This window comes from Macaca mulatta, chromosome 7, assembly GCF_049350105.2.
Source record: "Macaca mulatta isolate MMU2019108-1 chromosome 7, T2T-MMU8v2.0, whole genome shotgun sequence".
In the NCBI taxonomy this organism is placed as follows: Eukaryota; Metazoa; Chordata; class Mammalia; order Primates; family Cercopithecidae; genus Macaca; species Macaca mulatta.
In genome coordinates, this window is record NC_133412.1 from 11854710 (window position 1) to 11876509 (window position 21800).

General features: G+C 49.8%; 1 protein-coding gene across 1 annotated transcript in view; it reads right to left on the bottom strand.

Annotated features, from left to right (window-relative positions):
• Positions 1-18230, bottom strand: part of LOC100430294 (uncharacterized) — a 38086-nt gene extending 19856 nt beyond the window's left edge. The window contains exon 1 of the mRNA XM_077938794.1: positions 18112-18230. The gene's annotated coding sequence lies outside the window, so the exon portion shown is untranslated. The remainder of the gene's footprint in view (positions 1-18111) is intronic.
• Positions 18231-21800: the final 3570 nt, after the last annotated feature.

Genomic DNA, 21800 nt, shown 5'->3' on the forward strand with positions numbered 1-21800 from the left:
TCACTGCAGCCTCAACCTCCAAGGCTCAAGCGATCCTCCTGCCTCAGCCTCCTCAGTAGCTGGGACTACAGGCGGGCACCACCAAACCCATCTAATTTTTTATTTTTTGTAGAGATAGGGGTCTCACTATGTTGCCCAGGCTAGTCTTGAACGCCTGGGCTCAAGTGGTCCTCCCATCTCGGCCTCCCAAAATGCTGAGATTATAGATGTGAGCTACCACACCCAGCCTCCCAATCAGTCTTTTAGTGCCTCTCTCAAATATGAATGAACAAAAGAGGGAATTTTAAAAAAGACTACAAATGATGAGCAACATAGAATAGATATTTGAGGAAATGCTTTTGAAAGAAAAATAAGACCAAAATAAACTGACAAAAAAATTATTAAAGAAAAAAGAGACACTAGGGAGAGGACAAAAAAGTATCAAAATAGCTCCCTAAAGACACTTGTGAATATATTACATCTATAAAACAAAAAACAGAATATGAATAAGGAATAATCAGAGAAGAAAAAGTTCTTAGAACTCAGGCTTCATCTTTGGAGTTGGTCCCCAATGAGCCACAACTCCCGTCATTCATGTCCTTGGAAGGGCCCATTCCACAGTGAATCTAGGTTGGCTCTGAGACTTACTTTAACCTATAGAATGTGGGAGAAACGACACTGGATGTGTTCCAGGTCTAAGCCTTAAGAACACCTGACAGCTTGCACTTTTGTGCTTCTGGAAGCCAAAAATGAGAACTATCTTCTTGGAGAAAGAAAAGCTACATGAAGAGGCCCGAGAGAATAAGATGCTATGTAGAAAGGCCACAGGAAGAAACACCAAGGCAGCAGACCTGTGGGTGAAGACGTCATCTCAGACATTCCACTGCAGCTGAGCATCCAGACGACCAGTCCCTGCCACCGTCTAACTGCACAGTGAGAGCTCCCAAACGAGACCAGCAGAAAAACTGTCCAGCTAGCCCATTAACCCACACAATAGTGAGAGAGAGACAAATTTGCTGTTTCATGCCATTAAGTTTTGGGATAATTGGTTAAGCAACAATAAATAACCAAAACAAAACTTAAAGTTATGATTGTCCAAATAAAATTTCCCAAAAGCTTGTACACACATGGCCACAGCAGCAGTATTCACATTAATCAAAAGGTAGAAACAACTCAAATGTCCCACAGTGGATGAGTGGATAAATACAGCTTAATACAGCCATTTGGCTGCAGTGAGCCAAGATCGCGCCATTGCACTCCAGCCTGGGCAACAAGAGTGAAACTCTGTCTCAAAAGATAAAAATAAAAATAAAAAAATATAGCCATTCAGTGGAATATCATTCAGCCACAAAAATGAATGAAGTACTGACATGCGCTACAACAGGGATGAACCCTGAAAACATTATGCTGGAGAAATAAGCCGGACACTAAAGGGCACATGTTGTCTGATCCCATCTTTATGGATTATCCGGAATAGGCAAATCCAAAGTGAGAGAAAACAGATTTTTCATTGAGGGGACTGAGGGGAGAGGGAAGAATGGGGAGTGACCGTTTAATAAGTACAGGGTCTCCTCTGGGGGCAGTGAAAATGTTCTGGAGCTAAATATCAGAGGTGGTTGCACAACATTGTACTAAATGCCACTGAACTGTACACTTTAAAATGGTAAACTCTGTGTTCCATGTGTATTACTACAGTTTAAAAATAATGGGAGAAGGAAGAGCAAGGAGAGCCCTCTAAGGGTCTCAAACACATGCCCTATGAGAGCACCTTCACCCAAGCTCTACGTTGGTCACCCGTCAGCTTGTACTGAGCTAACCCTCCAGTGACTGACACCCAGGCAAAGTGGGAGATGACCCAGGAAGGGTGGGTTATCTGCCTCTTCTCCTGGTCACCTGCCTCACATACCAGGTGCCACTCTGGGTCCATCTGTGGGGAAAGTGGAAGCTCTGCCACTTACAGCCCCCAGTGCTGCAGAACTAGAGAGAATTCCATTTGGTTTTGTTCAATTCTCAAATGAGAAAATCATCACCAACCCTTTCTAATACCATTGCTTAGGGGCCAGCATGGCTGCTTCTACATGTCTGCTGCAAACACCTGCAATTTTTCCATCCTGCTAACTTAAAAGCAAGAAGCCCTGTGTGCATAGTTTAATGACAGCAACCTACTGGGGCTAAAAATCAATCACATGGCTCTAGGAGGCTCAAGCCTATAGTTCTCCTAGGAGGCTTGACCTGTGACCTCTCCTGTATTCACCCAGTGGCCTCCATACTTGGCCCTGAGCCCTGCACACATTCTGAGAAAACTTGCTTGACATCTGAAAAATGAATGCAACGATGGTGCCCAAGCCAAAAGGAAATTAAACGATCATTAGTAAGTCAGTATTAGACTTCAATTTCCAGAGGACATTTTCTATAGTATTTACCTTCCACTCATTTACACAGGCCAGATCTCTGTTCTCCTAATATGAGGAGTCCACAGTTCTGGTCAATAAGATTAGTCCCAATAAGAAAAAAAAAAGCAACTGAGTTTAGTCTCGATGGAACTGCCTAAGGCTATAGACATTAAAACAAACTCCTACAACTCATAATTTGAAGAACAAGTCTCACCAGATGACATATAAAGAAGATACCAATGATCCAGTTAACTTCACTAAATCTACCTGTCTACTTTTATGAATATACAAAGAATACCTGGGATATTTAAATTTGTGGAAAAGGCGAGAGGATAGCAGAAATAGCTGTTATTTAATGATGGATTTAACAATATATGTTTATTTTAATGACACTCACAAGGCATGACCACAACCACTTTACTGTAAGCCATAGCCTGTAGGATCCATGTTCCTTCCACTCCTGCCAAGGTAGGACCATGACCCACACAAGACCTAGGAGAGAAGGGGAGGCTCCCCACCTCCCGCTTAGGACGTGGTTGTATTATTTACTCAGGGCTCATTTTGGCCTTGAATGTCCTCCTAAAACCTCCCAGGGATGTGCCGACCCACCGCCCCAGGACCACACACGCCAAGTCCACAGGCCCACAGGTCCACAGGTCCACAGGTCCACAGGTATGGGTGTAATCATAGCTCATCCCTACTGTGGCTATATCCAAACAGTTTTGATTGGCCCAAAATGTTTTTGCTTCTTGTGGGTGATATGGTTTGGATATTTGTCCCCACCTCCGTCTCATATTGAAATGCAATCCCCAATGCTGGTGGTGGGGCCTGGTGGGAGGTAGGTGTCTGGATCATGGGGAGAATCCCTCACGGATAACTTGAGCCATCCTCTTGGTGATAGGTGAACTCCTGCTCTGAGTTCACAAGAGATCTGGTTGTTTAAAAGTGTGTAACTTTTAAACAACCCCCCGATCAATCAATCACTCTCTCTCTCTCTCTCCCCCATTCTCACCATGTGAAGTGCTAAAACAGCCTAATACAGTGTGATTCTGGCTACATGGGTGCAGACTGGCTCAACTTAGTTTTAGAGGATCCAAACTGGCTTGAGCCAGTCATCGTCCAAAAACCTTTTATTTCTTATTTCTTTTATTGTGGTAAGTATACATAACATAAAATTTACCATCTTAACCATTTTTAGGTGTAGAGTTCAGTGGCACTAAACACATTCACACTGTTGTGCGATCTTCACCATCATGCGTCTCCAGAACTTTTCCATCTTCACAACTGAACCTCTGCACCCATTAGACAACAGCTCCCCACTCCCTGCTCTCTCCAGCCTCTGGCCACCCCCATTCTACTTCCTGTTTCTGTGATTCTACTGTGCGTGCCTCAGAGAAGTGGAATCACACAGAACTTGTCCTTTTGTGACTGGCTCTAGCAGGATGTCCTCAAGGTTCATCCACAATGTAGCCTGTGTCAGAATTTCCTTCCTTTTTCAGGGTGAACGAAATTCTATTGCATGTGAAATCCTTTTCTTTTGTACTGTGTTCGCTACGCCTGCGGTTCAGAAGAGCAAGAGGAGCCTTGACCTGCCATTACTTTGTCTGTGGAGTGGGTTTTGAGGGCTGGGGAATGGCTAGATGACCTCCCTCTCTTGAAGATGAACACAGATATTTCTAAAAGTGGCTAGTATGCTATATCGTTCACATACTTGGGGCCCAATGAATGAATCAAGAGGGGGCAGACAGGCTCCAGAGGCAGAATCAGAGGCCACCTGCAAGGACATGAGCCGAAGGACAGAGGCTGATGAAACAAGAGGGTAAATGAGTGATGCTGCCACACATGGCAACAGCCTGCACCCTGACATCGCACCCGAGTAGCTCTTGGGCAGCAGCGTCTCCCCACCTTAAGTCCAGCTCAGGCTCCCGGCCCTGCACAGCCTGGCTGCACCCAGAGCAGACCTGGCGGGCCACTCATGGGGCAGACCCAGAAGTGAGTCAGCACCCAGTGTCTCTTAAGAGGCCCAGGACAAGGCTGGGTGCAGTGGCTAACACCTGCAACCCCAGCACTTTGGGAGGCTGAGGTGGGCGGATCACCTGAGGTCAGGAGTTCAAGACCAGCCTGGCCAACATGGTGAAACCCTGTCTCTACAAAAATACAAAAATTAGCCAGGCATGATTGCGGGTGCCTGTAATCCCAGCTACTCGGGAGGTTGAGACAGGAGAACTGCTTGAGCACAGGAGGCAGAGATTGCAGTGAGCTGAGATCATGCCACTGCACTCCAGCCTGGGCAACAGAGCAAGACTCCATCTTGGGGAAAAAAAAAAAAAAGGACCAGGACCAGACAGAGGCCTGGACCACGGGTAGCTGTTGACACTGGAGGAGCGGAACAGCTTCTGTGAGCCTAGCCCAAACATCCTTCAGCTCCAACAGTTTGGGCCTTGGCTTGGTCTCAGCTGGAGGGAGATCAGCTTCTCTTCTGTGAAGGCTGACTGGGGAATTAGGGACAGACATGGGTGTGGCAGGTCCTGGAGGCCTCTATCAGCCCAGGGGCTCCATTCTGTTACACATCTCCTTTCTGCACACGTCTGAGTTGTGCGTAGTTTTCCTGAGCTGCCCGTGGTATTATCTGACATAGGATTAGGAGTTATTCTTAGTCAGCCCCCTATTACCATAGTCCCATGTCTTTTCATAGTAACTGACTAGCAATGGTTACAATCTAAATGCTTTGGGTTTGTGAAATTCCCGTGACTGCCATCCCACCACCATGGGACTTCCTGTGCATCCCACAGCCTCCTGTAAACACAGAATTGCTGTGAATGACAGGAACACCCCCAAAGTGAAGTCAACTGACACTTAACATTCTTTAGAGAGAACACAAGACATTAAAATACAAGTGCTGAAAATCCAAGAGTCAATATGATTTCCATTCCAAACCCAAGCTCTCAGCACACACACACACACACACACACACACACACACACACTCAAATTCATGAATTCTTCTCGGAAAAAAATGTTTAATAGTTAAGGCTTTAAAAAATATGAAAGCAGTCCACATAATTGGCCAAATACAAGTTCCTTCACACAAGTCCAATAATCACATCTTCTTTATATACTTACAGTGAAGCTTTTTTTTTTTTTTTTGGAAGGCAGCTTTTCAAATGTGTTTATCAGAATGCATGCTGACTTTGCCATAATTAAAATACAGTTATGCTGACATTCACTGCCCTCATTAGCATGCGTTTCTTCCCTGAGGTTTTTGTCAAACCTTCAAAAAATCATTTTCCAAATAGTTATTCACAGCTAATTGCCCATCAGGCCAAGACTCCCGGGCTTTCAGAGAGGCGTCCACTGTGAAATGCACTCTGGACCCCACCCCAGCCACCAGGCCACCCAACACTGGCCACAGCAGTGTGTGAGCACCAGCACCCCCACGTCTCTGCCACTGCCCTGCTGGTCTGAGTACACCCCTGAGGATGGAGGGGCTCTCCCAGACACTGTCCCACCATGAGCAGACCCAGGGCAGCGGGCACGAAATCCAACCTCTCTTCTAGGGTGGGAGGAGGGGTGTCTTCTGCGAGACACGAGTCGCCACTCAGCCCTCAACCGGCTTCACTCCTGAGTCTCAGGGGTGAGCTTAAGAGTGGCCGGAACATCCACACAACACGTCTCCCAACTAGACCAATGACAAGCTCAGCCACCATCAGAACTGTAAGGCACCCAGCACCCCCAACTCCCTCACTTCAGCATCTGTGAGGCCTGTACCCTGAGGTCCCCTGCTCTCGGGCCCCTCTGCTCCCTTCCCTGGGACAGCCAGAGTCCTACCTGCTCTGGGAGCCACTTTGGCCTCTCTTCTGGGGTCCTGGTCTTGGGCTTGAAGCCTCTCTGGGGGTCTCCAGGGTGCTTGGCCTAGGGAAAGAGGTTCAGCGACTTGGGCCTCGCCTCGTGCCTGCTGGGGCTGCAGGTGGCCTTGCTGTGCGGGAAGGCCTCTGCAGAGTCCCCAGGCCCCAGCTCAGGTCCATGCTCGGGGCTGGCCTCACTGGCGCTGGTGATGCTGGTCATGCTCAGGCTCATCTTGATCTCAGACACGAGCTGGTCGATGTCCTCCTCCTGGTCCTCCAGGTCCCCGTCCCCGCACCTCAGGGGGTAAGCAGAAGCACTCGTGTTCCCGTTAGCCTCCGCAGGGTGGTAGTCCTGGCAGCCCTCTTTGCTGGGACAGTAGTGACCATCTTTTTCCTGGTCGTGGGACTCCAGGACGGAGGGCTCATCCTCCAGGATGGGCAGTTGGCCATCCGGGTAGTCCTGGCTGCTTTAGCCCCGTGACCATGGGAGTGTGGGCCCGCCCAGTCCATCCACTCCACCGCATCCTGGCACTCGTCAGTGTCCATGGGGTGCGCGCCGTGGGCCAGGTACTCCTCCCCATTGCAGTCCATGCCCTCCAGGTAGCTGTCGTCCTCAGGGCAGTAGATGTAGTAGGTGATACCCTCCTCCTCTTCAGGGAGGCCCTCGTCATAGTCCTCCTCCGCGGAGATGTTGTTCACGTAGTCGGAACTGGAGTCCCCATCGGGGCTGTGGTTGTAGCACTCCCGCTCCTTGGGCGGGGGGCTCCCTGGCCACAGGGCGGCCAGCTCCAGGCCCGCGGGCACGTAGCCCTCCAAGGGCAGCTCCACGTCCTCGCTCTCAGGCTTCTGGTTGTGGCAGACAGGACCCGGCCTAGCCCTGTGGTCCAACACACCGCTCCCCACATGATCACGCTTCCGGTGGGCCATGGTAGACGCTTCCGGTGGGCCACGGTAGACGCTTCCGGTGGGGCATGGCGGGCGCTCCCCCAGCCATCATTCCCCGAAGGCAGCCACTGTGGGGAGGAACACTGGCAAGGACAGAGTCAGAACCCCACAAAGCCTGGCTGTGCGTGGGGCCACTCCACCACCACAGCACGTGCCACCACGTTCTCCCACAGCAATGTGAAAAATGACAGCTGAAGATTTTCATTGCAGCAATCTTTTAAAAAAACTGGAAACAACCTCGGTACCCATAAATAAGAGAATGTTAAATAAATGATGGCAGAGTTCACGCACTGGAAGAGTCGACAGTGTTTTTAAAGAGGCAGGGCAATGCACACTACAGTGAGGGATCTTACAGGCCTATTTTTGAGGGAAAACAGCAAGCGAGCTACAGCGAACACGTGTGTAGATCCCAGTTACAGGTCCCTCAAGATGGCTAGAGAATACACACACTGCCCAGCCCATACACCTCGCAAAGGCACACAGAAAGGGGAAACCCCCAAAGGCTTGTCAGCCATGTCCTCTCTGGAGGGGAGTGGGGAGAGAGGTGGGAGCAGAGGAGGCCTGGATATTTTACTTTATTAAAGATGTATGTACTGGTTGAGTGTTTTACCAAAACACATTTAATATTCACCGGCATTATAATCAAACCCAGCTGTGCGCCTTTGAGGGTCTCCTTTTCTAGCTGGGGAGATGTCAGCACTGAGACAAAATGACATGTGAGGAGGGGCAGACAGCGAGGGGAGGAAGTAGGAATTCCTACACGGGCTGCTGCTCTGGGCATCAGGAGAGGTGGCAAACAGGCTGGTCTCCTCCAGGAAGGCAGCCACTGGAGCAGAGGAGCCAGCCTCCCACGCAATCAGGACCTGAGCACACCACAGGGCACAGCCAGAGACCCCCAAAACACAGGAGGCAGTGCTGACCCAAGGGAGGGCAGGACCAGGGGATGTGCTGGCCAGGACAGCCGGGGGTGCGCAGGCGGGCAGTATTAATGTGGGAAAACAATCATTCAGTTTCATTCAATGAGTAGTTTGCATGCAAATGTGTGTGGCGGAGTATGTAGTGTGTGCGTGAGATACACTGTGTGTGGTGTGTATGTGGTAAATGTGTAGTATGGTGTGGGTGTGTGGTGTGTGTGTATGTATGGTTGCGGGGCATCCTGTAGGGTGTGGTGAGTGTGTGGAGTGTACTGTGCATGGTGTGTGGTATGTGGTGTGGTGTGACGTGAATGTGATGTGTGTGTGTAGAGTGTGGTGGGTGTGGAGTGTAATGTAGTATGGAAGGGTTGAGTGTCTATGTATGTTTTGTGTGCATGGTGTAGTGTTTGTGGTGTGTGATATGTATGGGGTGTGCATAATGTGTGTGGTGTGTATGGGGTGTGTGAGGTGGGCATGGTGTGTGTGTGGTGCATGTATGTATGCACATACATGCACACCTGTGCACTGCAGGTGACAGGCAGGCCGGCAGCCCGGGACACACAGCAGCGGTGACCAGCTCAGCCAAGGCAGGGCTCGGGGCGGGAGTGGCCAGGCCCCTGGCAGCTCAGGGCCCTGGATGAGAGTCCAGGAGGAGAGAACAAGCTGTGTCCCCATCTCCACCCAAGTTCATCACTAACATGAACATATAATCAGCACTGAAACTGTTCCACTTCCGATTAGAATCAGAAACACTTCCAGATGGGCTCAGCACAGCCAAGGGAGGACTGTCCTACAAGGCCACAGTGTAGGGGTGGGTGAAGGAATCATGGCAGCAACTACCTTTTGTCTTTTTAAATGTGAAACATTTCTGAATGGCTTAAGCAACACCTATCTAATTTAAAAGCTCTATTGAGATGAAGAAAGCAAAATAATACATGTTCAGCTCCAGAGACATGTAAATGTGATAGGGGGACAGAAGGAAGTGCATTAATTCCCTCTACCACCCCTGAAGAGCAGCGGCGGGTCTGAGCATCTTATCTCCACCAAGCAGGCCAGCAGGCAAGCCAGCTGCCACCTCCTCCTGTGTGAACCACAGGCACCATCCCCCAAAGCAGGCAAATGACTATCTTATTTGTTCAGGGGAAGCAAAACGGTCCAGGGTTGGTAGCCGAGTTTTCTTCCCAACAAGACCTAACTGCTGTCATCTTTCTCTGGGACCCAGCCTCTCTGAATAGAGTGAGAGGCGGCCAGCAGAACCCAAACTGTTCTGCCACAGGCTCCTCCCCACAGAGCACAGCTCAGTGCAACACAGTCCCCAAATCCAAGACACAGAATCCATGAAGACAAAACCTTCTGCTCCAGAAGGTACTTACGAGAAGTCAAAATTCAAATCACATCTTCTTATGGTTCCTTTTTTCTAACATAATCAATTATTTCTTACTGCAAAACCTAGAAGATGTTTACCATTTATAACCGGAAATAGTTCCTCAGAAAATAACCACAAAATGTAAATTATTCAGTGACCCATCTTTCTGGAAAAGAACAACCCCGTATGAAATTGAGGTACTGCCCCAAAAATCAAGACGACAGGCCCTGAAACTCTATCTGAATTTTTAAAATAGCTTCTTATCAAGCCCATTTAATAGAAACTATGTCAAGCAGATACACTATTAGAACTGATATGAAAATAAAATTTCAAACTGACACAGCTGTATCAAAAAAAAAAAAAAAAAAAAGAGAGAGAGAGAGAGAAATCGCTTCATTGCCTTTTAGGATTTCCAAAGATGATGTTAAACCCAGCCATGGTTCTGATCTCCAGGAAAGCAATTGCTGTGGTACAAAAGGACAAGGGTTAAAAGGGAACGGTGGGAGCTCTCTTTGCCAACTAACCCAGGCGGTGTGACGCAGAGGCTTTCAGCACCGCCCAGGGTGCCAGGGATTGAAAACTCCTTCACCAACCCCTCCATGGGTGGGAAATACTCAGATCTTCATTCCTGTGACACAAGACCTTGAAGGTTGCTGAAAAATGCTCGTCCCATCTGACTGAGGCAGCATTTTCATTTATTGCACACCATTAAGGTTTTTTTGTTTTTGTTTTTCTGTGTGTCTGTTTTTTTGTTTTTTGTTTTTTTTGAGATGGAGTCTCACTCTGTCACCCAGCCTGGAGTGCAGTGGTGCAATCTTGGCTCACTGCAACCTCTGCCTCCCAGGTTCAAGCAATTCTCCTGCCTCAGCCTCCCGAGTAGCTGGGATTACAGGTGTGTGCCACCACGCCTGGTTAATTTTTGTATTTTTTTTAGTAAAGACAGAGTTTCACCATGTTGGCCAGGCTAGTCTTGAACTCCTGACCTCAAGTGATCCACCCACTTTGGCCTCCCAAAGTGCTGGGATGACATGCACGAGCCACCATGCCCAGCCACCATTAAGATTTTGGCAGGAATAATTGTGCTAGATACCATTATCCCACCAATCACCAAGCACTTTTCAATTCCTGCCCCTGGTGCTGTTGGATACCTTACAGCAAGCTGCCGTCCCTGCCCACACACCTGAGGACAAAAACCTCCAACTCTGCCTTGCCAGGAGAACTGACCAGTGTGTCTGACAGATGGTGAGTCTTTGGCTGTACATGGCCCTCAAAAAAATGAGAAAATTCTTTCACTCAGACTAAAGTAAGCAAATGCTGAAAGACCTTATAATGAAACATCACATTCCCCAGTCTGGACTTCCCCACTCCGCTGGCCATCCTTGTCAGTTCTGATTTTAATTCTACTGGTGGTTATTTTCCACCTCTCTAAATAATTTTTAAACTCTCTTTCTGGGTATATCAACTTCGGATAATATTTACTGGCATCCCATTATGAGAGGTGAGCTTTTCAAGCCACGACCTCCCAGGCTCTGGTGCAAGTGACCAGAGGATCGCACCAGCTACTGCAGTCACGCAGAGGGGCTTTCCATTCTTAGCAAGAGCACTGGGATAAAAGAGAGCCTTCCAGGAGCTGCCACCTAACTCTGGGAATACAAAAGCATCCTTTAGAAGCCCTGTGGTCACACAGCCTTCAGGATGGACACAGGCTCTTTCTTAACTTTATAAAGCCCCGGACAGACTGGCACTAATGTGACATGTTGCTGCCGCACTTTGAGGGTAGGAACTGGTTCCTGCTCCAGTTCGCATCCTCTGTGCCCAGCACCAGGCCCGTCTGCTCAATGCAGGATGAGGAGGTAGCTTCGGCCTGTCCACCCAACCCTCGCAGAGGGTGGAGCGACAGAGAGCATGAGTGGCCAAGATGAAGCCCTCGCTGGCTTCTTTGATTCTTTCTACTATGAGATGTTCTCCATGTCCGAGGGATGAATGGTAAACAAAACGTAGTCTACCCATACAGTGGGGACAGTAGTCAGCCCTAAGAAGGAAGGAAGTTCTGACGCATGCAACAACACAGGTGGGCCTTGAGGATGTCACGCAAAGTGAAAGAAGCCAGTTGGAAAAAGACAAATGATTGTATGATTCCACTCAGATGTGTCACCTGGAGTCATCAAATTCAGAGATGGAAAGTAGAATGGTGGCTGCCGGGGCCTAGGGGAGGTGCAAGGGGGAGTTAGTGGACACAGAGTTTCAGATTGCAAGATGAAGAAAGTTCCGGAGATGGATGGTGGTGATGGTTGCACAACACTGTGAGTATATTTAATGCCACAGAATCATACACCTAGAAGTATTTGAGATGGTAAATTTCCTGTTATGTGTATTTACCACAATTTTTAGACACTAAGAAAATTAAGGTATCCTTGATGTCAGATGCCAGGAGAGTGGTGTCAGGCATCTCACCAGCCGATTCTCCCAGAATTTTACCTCCATTGGGTAACCACGAGCTTGGGGTATCCCAAAGAGAAGCCTCAGTGTAAAATCAACCTCAGTGGAGTGGTTCCATCAGGGAGTGACAGGGGCGTGACTTACTACTGGAGGACAAGGCAGGAGTCAGGGAAGACAGCCCACAGCTGCTCTGAACTGTAAGGAGCACACAGAACCTCTTATCCAGACCCAGAGGGCTGCCCTGTTGACAGCACAAGCAGCTCAGGGCCAGTGGCTCAGGAAAACCCCAGGGTCCAGCCAGGTCCCGGGCACAGGCCTGCACTCACAGGGCACTGCGGTGAGGATGGAGGTGTCACTGCAAATGCACAAGAGGATATTTTCACTAACAGTAAATTTTTAAACAGATTTTAGAAGTGAAAGGGTTCCCCCTGCATATGTCAAGAACCTGAGTTTCTTTCTGAAACTTGGGTGGGCCCCTTTAGAGTTGGTTCAAATAGAAAACACACCATCAGCGGTCACTCCCCTGGGGAAAGGCAGACTTTATGGCTGCAAGGGCCGCCCGAGCACTCCTGGTTTTCAGCATCAGACAGAATGGCTCAGGTGCCCATTCATTTTATGAGTCAGCCCAGGGAAAGTCCCCACAGATTCAGAGTCATATCTGTGATGGGTCGCAAGCTCTACCCTTCCCAAGCATTGATCTTGAGATTGATCAATCCTGAGCATTGATGTCTGTGAAATCAAATCACTTAGGTGCAGAGACACCACAATGACCATCCTGCCCAGGCCTCCTGCCTGATTCCTTCCACATCCTGGTCAACATTCCCGGCCAACAGGGGAGCCCACAGACAGCTGCTCTGCCTGGCTCCTGCCAAAAGCCAACAGCAAAACAACTCTGCCCTGAATACAAAAACCACATGGACCCTCGAGGTTGGACTGGGGCACCCCCTTTGCCTCCACTTCCTTGGGCCGTGGCCAGCCTGTCTGACAGTCACCCTGGGAGATAAGCCAGGGTCCGCCCAGGCCACCATGGGGGCAGAGACGTCAAGCAGGCTTTGGCTACTAATTTTCTATTAAACGAGAGGAAAATTGGCTATTGTGAGAAGAGTCACATGAAGGCACCTAAAAGTTGTCACAGTCCATTCATTTGAAATAAAACCCATCCCATTAGGAACATTGTCATTGCAGCCCGTTTCCAGCACTACGCTCTGTATAAAAGGCTGACTGTGGCAAGATAAGGCTTTAAAGTTGAAAATCAAAGAGCCATTCCTCAGTGATACCCAGGAAATGAGGCACACAGGGGCAGCTGTTAAACCCACCCACACGGAGTTGCCCCACACCTACACTAATCATCCTAAAAGTTACCGTACAGATTGCTCACTTTCAAGCAATACACAATGATACAAGTAAGTCCTCAATAAGGCTGCATGGGTTGAGGCACTGGACTTCTAATAATGCTATCTCTCAGCTCAGGGGTCCATGACAAAGCTAACCCCACTGAGATGAAAAGCCACCGACTCCTTTTTCATCACTTGCAACACAAATTTCAGAACCCATCCCAAACCGGAAGGAAGGATGCAACTGAAACTGAACTCATGCCCAGCTAACCTGGGAAATACACCCTCCTCAGACAATGGAGACCGACCAACTCCCAGGTGTCAGATGTCACACACCCTCTTCTCCCACCCAGGGCTGGGGACCCTCAGGAAAGTCAGGTGTCCCTGAGAAACACCCAGCAACATGCAGAAGCACAGGGACAGGGGAGGCAAGGTTCCAGACAAATGCACTCAGCAGACAGTTAAAGATTTCAGAGCTGGAGAGAGCTTAGGACACCCCAATCCTCTGACTGCAGACAGCAGGTGGACACCACTGAGCTGGTGACAGCCCCAAAAGAGGTCAGCTTGACTGCAACGAGGGGACCCCGTCTTGATTATCTGTCCAGTGCTCTGTGACCTCACCCCACCCTGCCTCCTGTAGCGGTGTTCTATCTACGTGAAATTAACCTGAGCTATAAAAAATATTCATGGTTCATTTGCAAACAGGCAGCTCTGAGCAGCACATTCAGAGGTTGCCAACTTTGGGAGGCAGAAGAGTTCGAGATCAGCCTGGGCAACATGGTGAAACCTCATCTCTAGGAAAAATTTAAAAGTCAGCTGGATATGGAGGTGTGTGCCTGTGATCCCAGCTACTCTGGAGGCTGAGGTGGGACGATCACTTGAGCCCAAATGATCAAGGCTGCAGTGAGCCAAGATCACACATCTGCACTCCAGTCTGAGCAACGCAGTGAGATCCTGTCTCGAAAAGAAAAGAGGTTGCCAAATTAATCCGGTACACACTTCTTTAATCCTGTAGTAAATTTTCTCTTTATAGCCAATTCCCAAAGTCAAGTATATTGACTCATAAAAATACCTTCTGGGAAGCATGTGACTGATTTCCAGCGGAGAGGCCCTGCCACTGGATGGTGAAGTTCATAGGCCCTGGAGTCAGAAGGCGGTTGGAATCTCCCCTCTGCCATGCCTACTACTTGGCCTTGTGCACATTTGCGCTCGTGTGCTCTTTCTCTCTCTTTCATGTCAATTCTGCAGGCATTCTACAGGCCTCCCATGTCCCAGGAGCCAGCTCTGTCCACAGTGCTCTTCCTGCTCCTGCTCCTGGCCAACCCTCCCCCCAGCTCCTGGCCAACCCTCCCACCAGAGTTGTCTAGGAGCCACACCCGTGACAGCTGCCATCAGCTCCGTATAATACAGACAGATGCTAGAGCACATGGCTCACTTATTATACCAAAAGACTGAGAAACAGAAACTGTGTTTTATTTGCACAATGCATACACTTGCTTCCAGAAGACCTGAGAAGTCCATCATCCCTAAATACATGCGGTTACTCAATTAGTGGCTTTTCTATTTTTGAAACAATGGATTTTTCCAAGACAGCTGATAATCAAACCAACTGCGGAAAACCATAAACAATACTTGTTTATTAAATTAACAACGCATACAACAGTTCAGAGGAATTCATATTTAGAGATGCCTTGCTGGAGAATCAATTCCAGGAATGCAAAACCAACCAAATGAAAAAAAAAATTTTTATATATATATCTGAGACACACACACATACTCGTGTCACTTAACGACAGGGATGTATTCTGAGAAATTTATCATTAGGCAATTTCATCATTGTGCAAACATCATAGACCGTACGTTATACAAACCTACTACTACACACCTAGGCTATAGGGTACAGCTGCAAACCTAGGCAGCATGTTACTGTGCTCAACGTGTGTATCTAAATATAGCAAAGGCACAAAATAAAAACATGCTATAAAAGATAAAACACAGTACCCCTGTCTGGGGCACTTTCCATGAATGGAGCTTGCAGGACGGGAAGTTGCTCAGGTGAGTCAGTCTGTACACTAGCATAGACTTTATAAACATTGCACACTTAGGCTACATTTAAAAAAAAAATAAAGTAACTGCACTACAACTTTACGACAATGTCACTAGGCAATAGGAATTTTTCAGCTCCATGATAATCTTATGGGACCTCTGTCATATATGCTATCATTAACCAAAACATTGTCATGTGACACATGACTGTACATATATATCTCAATTGAAAATTCTAAATGTCAATAGCGTTCTCCGACTCACTATTTACTGATAAGAGTTTGCTCAGAACTGTCTTTGCCTGAGAATTTCAGAACCAAGCGTCTCTCTGCACAGTTGATTCCAGGGACAAGAAGTGCTAAGAATCCACGTTGGCTTCAAGTGCAAAATGGAAAACACCTTAGTGTCCCACCAACCATGTCAGCCATCTTCCTGGAGGGCAAGCTCCCAGACCCTCTGCCCATCCCTGTGAAGGGCCCACGTCATCTGTGGCATTTCCATGACTCTCCGATGCCAGACATCAGTCTCTTGGCATGTGTTGAAAATTAGCACCTTTACGTGCCCACCAGTGGTCATAAGTCCTAGTCATGCCCACCCCATGAAAAACAAATCTGATACAAAATGGGCCCCAGCAGGAGACAGGGAGAAAACATGGGCCTCACACTGTCTCCAGCTCAGGCTCAAAGGCCAGCACTGCCCCGTCACAGCAGAGTGCTCTTTGGCAACCCACAGCTCAGCCACCTGTCCCCAGCCTCCTTGTTTCGAAGTTAAAACAAGACCCGCCTTCCAGATTTGATGGGAAATTATTTAAAATGACAAACAAAGAAGGGTGGAACTCAACACACAGAACTGCCGGATGACGTGTGTTTCATTCCAGGGGTTTCGCCATCAAAACCATCTTCAGATGTTGGAGTGCTTCCGTTTCCAGAAAACTAGAGACGAAAATATTTTCACAGTCACTCAACGCAGGAATCTCAACCACATATTTTTTCTCTTAATTTTGATCCTTGAAATACAAAACGAGAGATGCAGCACCTTACGTTAAAACAGCCCTTCAGAGTTTAGGACATGCCTCCTCTGCATTCTCTCATTAGGCCGTAGCTGTAGCTCACAAACCTGACCCTTAAAACTCCCAGGACCATAAGAGAAGCCACACCATGGAGCCCTTGTTGTCATAAAATATCTCTCAACAGTTCAATATCGCATCTCGTCTGTGCCTCCAAACAGCCACAGGCAAGAGGCCTCATGCGTGTATTGCAGATACTGAGACTCTCAAGCCAGATGACTCGTCCTGGGCCCCAGGGATTAGTGGCAGGGCCAGGCTGGAACTGAGCTCTTGTTATTCCAAATCCCATCCTCTTTTCCGACCTCCCAGTCCCTTTCTCATCAAACCAAAGCATCTCCTCCAACCAGGCCAGGACACAGGCAGGAGACAGTCAGGCAGGAGGAGGCTTCTGGAAGGGAAAGCAGAGTGGCTGAGAGCCCTGGGACAGAGTCTGACATGAGATACAAGACAAGTTTGGAAAGAACCAGATGGAGCGGGAAGGGAATCTGGGCATGGGGGTGGCTCCTTCCAAAGTGCATCCACATCCGAGGTGACTGGACTCCCCGGACTGGGAAACCCAGATCCTGTCCCCCTGCGTAGTGGCCACACCTCTGGGAGGGGAGAAACCCTTGCCTCACCTCACTGGAGGGACCCTGACCCAGAGGCCTAAGAAAAAGCCACCTGCCGGCTCCTGGAACCTGCCAACCTGCACCTTAAGAAAACTTGTCTCACTTCAACCTGCAAAGCTCTCAGGTCATTATTTCTAAAACCACTGTCCTTTCTCAAAGAGGAAGGAAAATTGAAACAAACAAACAAACAAAAACAGAAAGAGGCACAGAAGGTTGAAGAGGCCAGAGGCAGTTTAGCCCAAAAACAAAGTGCCAGACGCAAGATGCCAAGTTTGGGGTGCTTCATCTACCGCATGCCCGTTTAGGAGCTGACTAAACTCAACCACAGATTTACGTCTGGTGCCTGCCAGGTCGTATCTGAAGAGATCTGAAAAAATAAGCCTTCCTTCTGCCAGTAAATACTAACTTAAGACTAGCATGCCCCTCTAAGGCTCTGCTCTCCACTGGGGTACCGCAGGACAGGCCTCTCTGCGGGCGTTCTCCGCACCCTCCCTCCGCGTCGGCCCGGGGAAAGGAAGTTCGCCCCTCGCCTGGGCATACCGAGGCCCGCCACCCGGCCCATGGAGCCCTGCTTGGGGACTGGGGGTCTCGATGTTCTCCTTCACCATCTGCGGCCAGATCTCCCTCCAGCAGCCTTGCCAGGCAGTGCCTGGTGTGGAGAAGAGGCCCTGCCGAGGGGCAGGTCCGCGCTGTGCCCCCAACCCGGAGCCTGCAGCCCAGGGGCAACAAGGTGTGGGGTTTTTAATTGAGAATTTTTTCCCTCTGGGCCTTATACAGGGTAAGGGAAAGGGCGAAGATCCGGGCTCGGGTTCTCTGGGGGCAGCGAACCCAGAGGCGACCCCAAACTCAGTAGTTGCCGCCCGGCACGAGGATTTGATGCCGGCGCCAAGCGGGGCCGCCGGACGCACCAGCGGCCCGGCCAGCTCGGCGAGACCCGAGCGGGCGGCCCGGCCAGACAGCGCCACTTGCCCGCGCCGGGTGGCCCCTCGCCGCGGTGAGCTCCTCCTGGGATGCGAAAGCCACCACCGGGTGCTCGCCGCCCCCGCCCGCCCGCCCGCCCGAGTCCGGGGAGGCAGCGCTCGGGAGCTCCTGGCCGGCAGCTTCCGCGACGCCCCCCAAGCGTCCGGGTCCCCGCGGCGCCGCGGGCGAGACAGGCAGCCCAGGTTCCCCAGCTTACCTGGCCAGGGCGCGTGGCTGCCCCGGTGCGCCGCCGTCCCAGCCCCGCCGCCGCCAGCTCCGTCAGCGAGGCAGAGCTCCTTGAGAGCCCGCGTCTAGCCGCACACCGCGACTGCTAATGAGCCCCGAAGCTGAATAGCGACGGGGGCTTACCGCAAGCAGAGTACGGAAAGCACTCAGGGCCGCCTCTACCCGGTGCACGCGCACTGACCTGCGGCTGCCGAGCCCGCGCCCCAGTGCCCGCCGCTTTGCCTCACCCGCTCTTGGATCACTGGGGCCGGAAAACGGTTCCCGGCGACACCGCGCGCGGGGAAGAGAGGAAAGAAAAAGATGCGTCCGTGCCGGGCGTTCGCGAGGCCCTGCACCCCCTTGCTCCGGCGATGGGACATCGGCAGGGCGGGCGGGTGCACCCAGGACCCGGGTCCAGCCGGGAGGATCTCCGGGACCAGGGATGGAACCCAGACGCTTGTAGGCTCAGCGCCCCGAACATCCCTGGCCCTGGGGACCACACAGATGGTCCGAGGCACGTCCCGGCCCTGCTGGCTGGGGAGCTGCAGGGGTCTAGTCCCACGGGTAAAGTCGGTGAACGCGAGGCTCCGCGCTCTGCTCGCTGGGCCCCGCGCAGCTGTAAGCTGGGACCTTAGAGCGAGGAACCCTTGGGGAGCGCGGCCTCCGAAAGCCCCATCCGGCAGGGGAGGCTCCCTGCTGCCTCCCCACCGCAGCACCCTTAGGCGCCTGCTGGACTCTTAAGTCTTCCCTGCCGGTCCCCAGTAACCACCCTAGCATCCGATTTCTGATACCCTGTGCTGCTTTAGCCCCCAGTCCCAGGGTCTCACTCCAGCCCTTTCTCTCCTTGCTGTCCTGAATGGAGAGGACCCTGACCTTCGCGGGGCCCTGCTGAGCACACACTCCCAGACACTCACACACATCCCCAGGGGAGCCAGTCTTCCGCCCCCACAGCTCGCGAAATCCCCTGGAGGCCCTCGAAGGTCGTGCTGGAGACTCCAGTGTCACCTTCAGCCCTCTGGCCCTTTCATTGAGACCCAGGCAGATGTGATAAGCCGGGGGAGACGCACAGGGCGCCCCGTCTGTGCAGAGCGGGACCTCAGCTGCCTCCCTCCCCCAAATCCTGGTGATTTGCCCTCGTTTTCTTTTCTCCTTGTGGCTGGACTAGGCGAAGCTATGGCCTGGGAAGTTCTGAAGACGGCGGGGAGGGGCGGGGGGCACAGAAGGACAGGAAGCCTGGGGGTGAGGAGAGCCCATCTTCCTGCTGCCCTGAGGGCCCGAGCTGAGACCCTGAGGAGAACGGGCTGGGGGAAGCCAAATCCTGAGCTACACTAGGGTTAGATACAGTGTGGACTTGGCCTCTGCACACCCTGAGCCTGAGTTAGGACAGCAGCTGTGAAATGAATGGGATTCAAGATGGGGTCTGATAAATCACATTTATATCCTCTCCTTCCATTCAACTAATGGATCAGTGTTTTTAAAAGTCTAAGCCACACAGCAAAGATGGCAGAAGGAAGTCGTTAGCAGATGGACAGTATTTAGAGACCTGTGGGGTAGATTAGAGGGCGCAAGCCCAGAAAATATGCAGAGGGTCTGGAGCGCAGTGGGGCTGAGCCATCCGCCTGTGAAAACCTCAGGGAGTCTCCAAGCTCCAGTGCAGGTATCACAGAGGGCAAAGTGGAAATGGGGCTGGAACAGGCAGAATAAGTAAACGAAGATCCAGTATGGACAATTAATGCCCCTTCCCCCAAATCATGGATGCAGTCAGGCACTTACCCCGAAGAAAAAAATCAGAGATTCTCTCCAAAGAGAGCTGTGTACACTGCCTGGTGAGAGTGGGTTCTGCTAGTGTAGTTGTCAGTCCTCGGGAGGAAGCCCTCCTTATCGTGGCGTTTAGAGGTCCACTATTGTAATGACTAGTTACCACTCTAAGCTCTCCCCACATGCACATAACCGCCATCAGCCTGTCTACTCCTTTAGATACGAAAGGAGAGGATGCCAGGTAGCCCCATATATTTTAGAAAAGCTTCCGAAGTGAGGGAGAAAGAGCCAAAGAAGTCCTCAGAGAACATTCAAAGAATAAAAGAGTAAAAAGAAAGAAAGAAAATGTGTATCCTCAGGAAAGCTCAAGAAAATACCGTAATACATCTTTAAAAAGACACACACAGGATGTTTAAAAAAAAAAAAAAAAAAAAAAGAACAGAGAAACAATTATCTTTTTACAGATCATGGTAAATATATAAAATGTAGCATTTCAACCATTTTTAAATGTGCAGTTCAGGGCTGTATTAGTCCGTTTTCATGCTGCTATAAAGATATTATCCAACACTAGGTAATTTACAAAGGAAAGAGGTTTAATTGACTCACAGCTCCACATGGCTGGGAAGGCCTCAGGAAACTTACAATCATGGTGGAAGGAGAAGCAAGGACCTTCATGTGGTGGCAGGAGAATGTATGTGTCAGTGCAAGAAAAACTACCAGTTATAAAACTATCAGATTCTGTGAGAATTCACTCACTATTAGGAAAACAGCATGGGGGAAACCACCCCCATAATTCAATCACTTCCCACCAGGTCTCTCCCTAGTCACCTGGGGATTAGAATTCAAGATGAGATTTGGGTAGGAACACAAAGCATCACCATATCAGTAGCATTAAGGATATTCGCTCATTGTTCTAAAACTATATCAACCCTTCCCAGAACTCCTTTTAATCTTGCAAAATGGAAACTCTGCACCCACCAAGCAATAACTCCCCATCCTCTGCTGCCCCCTGCCCCCACCCTGGCAACCACCAGTCTAGTTTCTGTTTCCATGAATTTGACTACTCAGGCTGGTCTTGAACTCTAGGGCTGAAACAAACCACCTGCCTCAGCCTCCCAAAGTGCTGGGACTACAGTCATGAGCCACCGCGCCTGGCCCTATTTCTTTACTTGGTCATTGTCTCCCCATCTCACACCCCTAACACTCATAAAATGAAGGAGAATAAGGATTTTGTTATGCTCACTACTATATCCCTAGGACTTTGACTAGAACAGTGACTGGGACATAGTAGGTGCTCAGTTAGTGTCTGTGAACAAAGTAGTGAAGATGCTTACCCTTCACCCTCATGAAGCTTTTGTCTGGAGCCTTCCTGCTGGACTGTGTGCAGTGGCTGGCTGTGCACCGCATCAGCCCAGAGCAGAGGTTATAATAGAGGTTCCCAGGCATCTCCTTCAGATGCATGAAGTAGAATTTCTGGGGGAGATTCCTGGGAATTTTTATTTGGGGGCCACTGCTTTAGATGGCCAAGAGTTGGTTCAGCTTAGGGCCTAGCAGAAAGGCATTTTCCCCCCTTTCAAAATCTCGTGGCTGACTGTGCTCTCAATAGGATATTAATAGCGTCATCCAATAGCTTCATCCTAGCAGGCAGGAAGCACTTAAGAACTTTTAGTTGGAAGAAAGATAAAATGAAATCTGTACTTAGTTATCACAATTTTCTTTTTTCTTTTTTTCCAGACGCCAAGGGCAAGTAATGACAACTTTCTTGATGCAGCAGAGGAATCCCTGGTCTGGGAACCAAGATGACTGGGTTTGCACCCCAGTTGTTGCTGCTTCCTAAGGAGGGCAGTCTCTGAGCCCCACATTCCTTATCTATAAAAAGGGACTAATACTACTTAGACAATGGAGTTGTTTCATTTATTTATT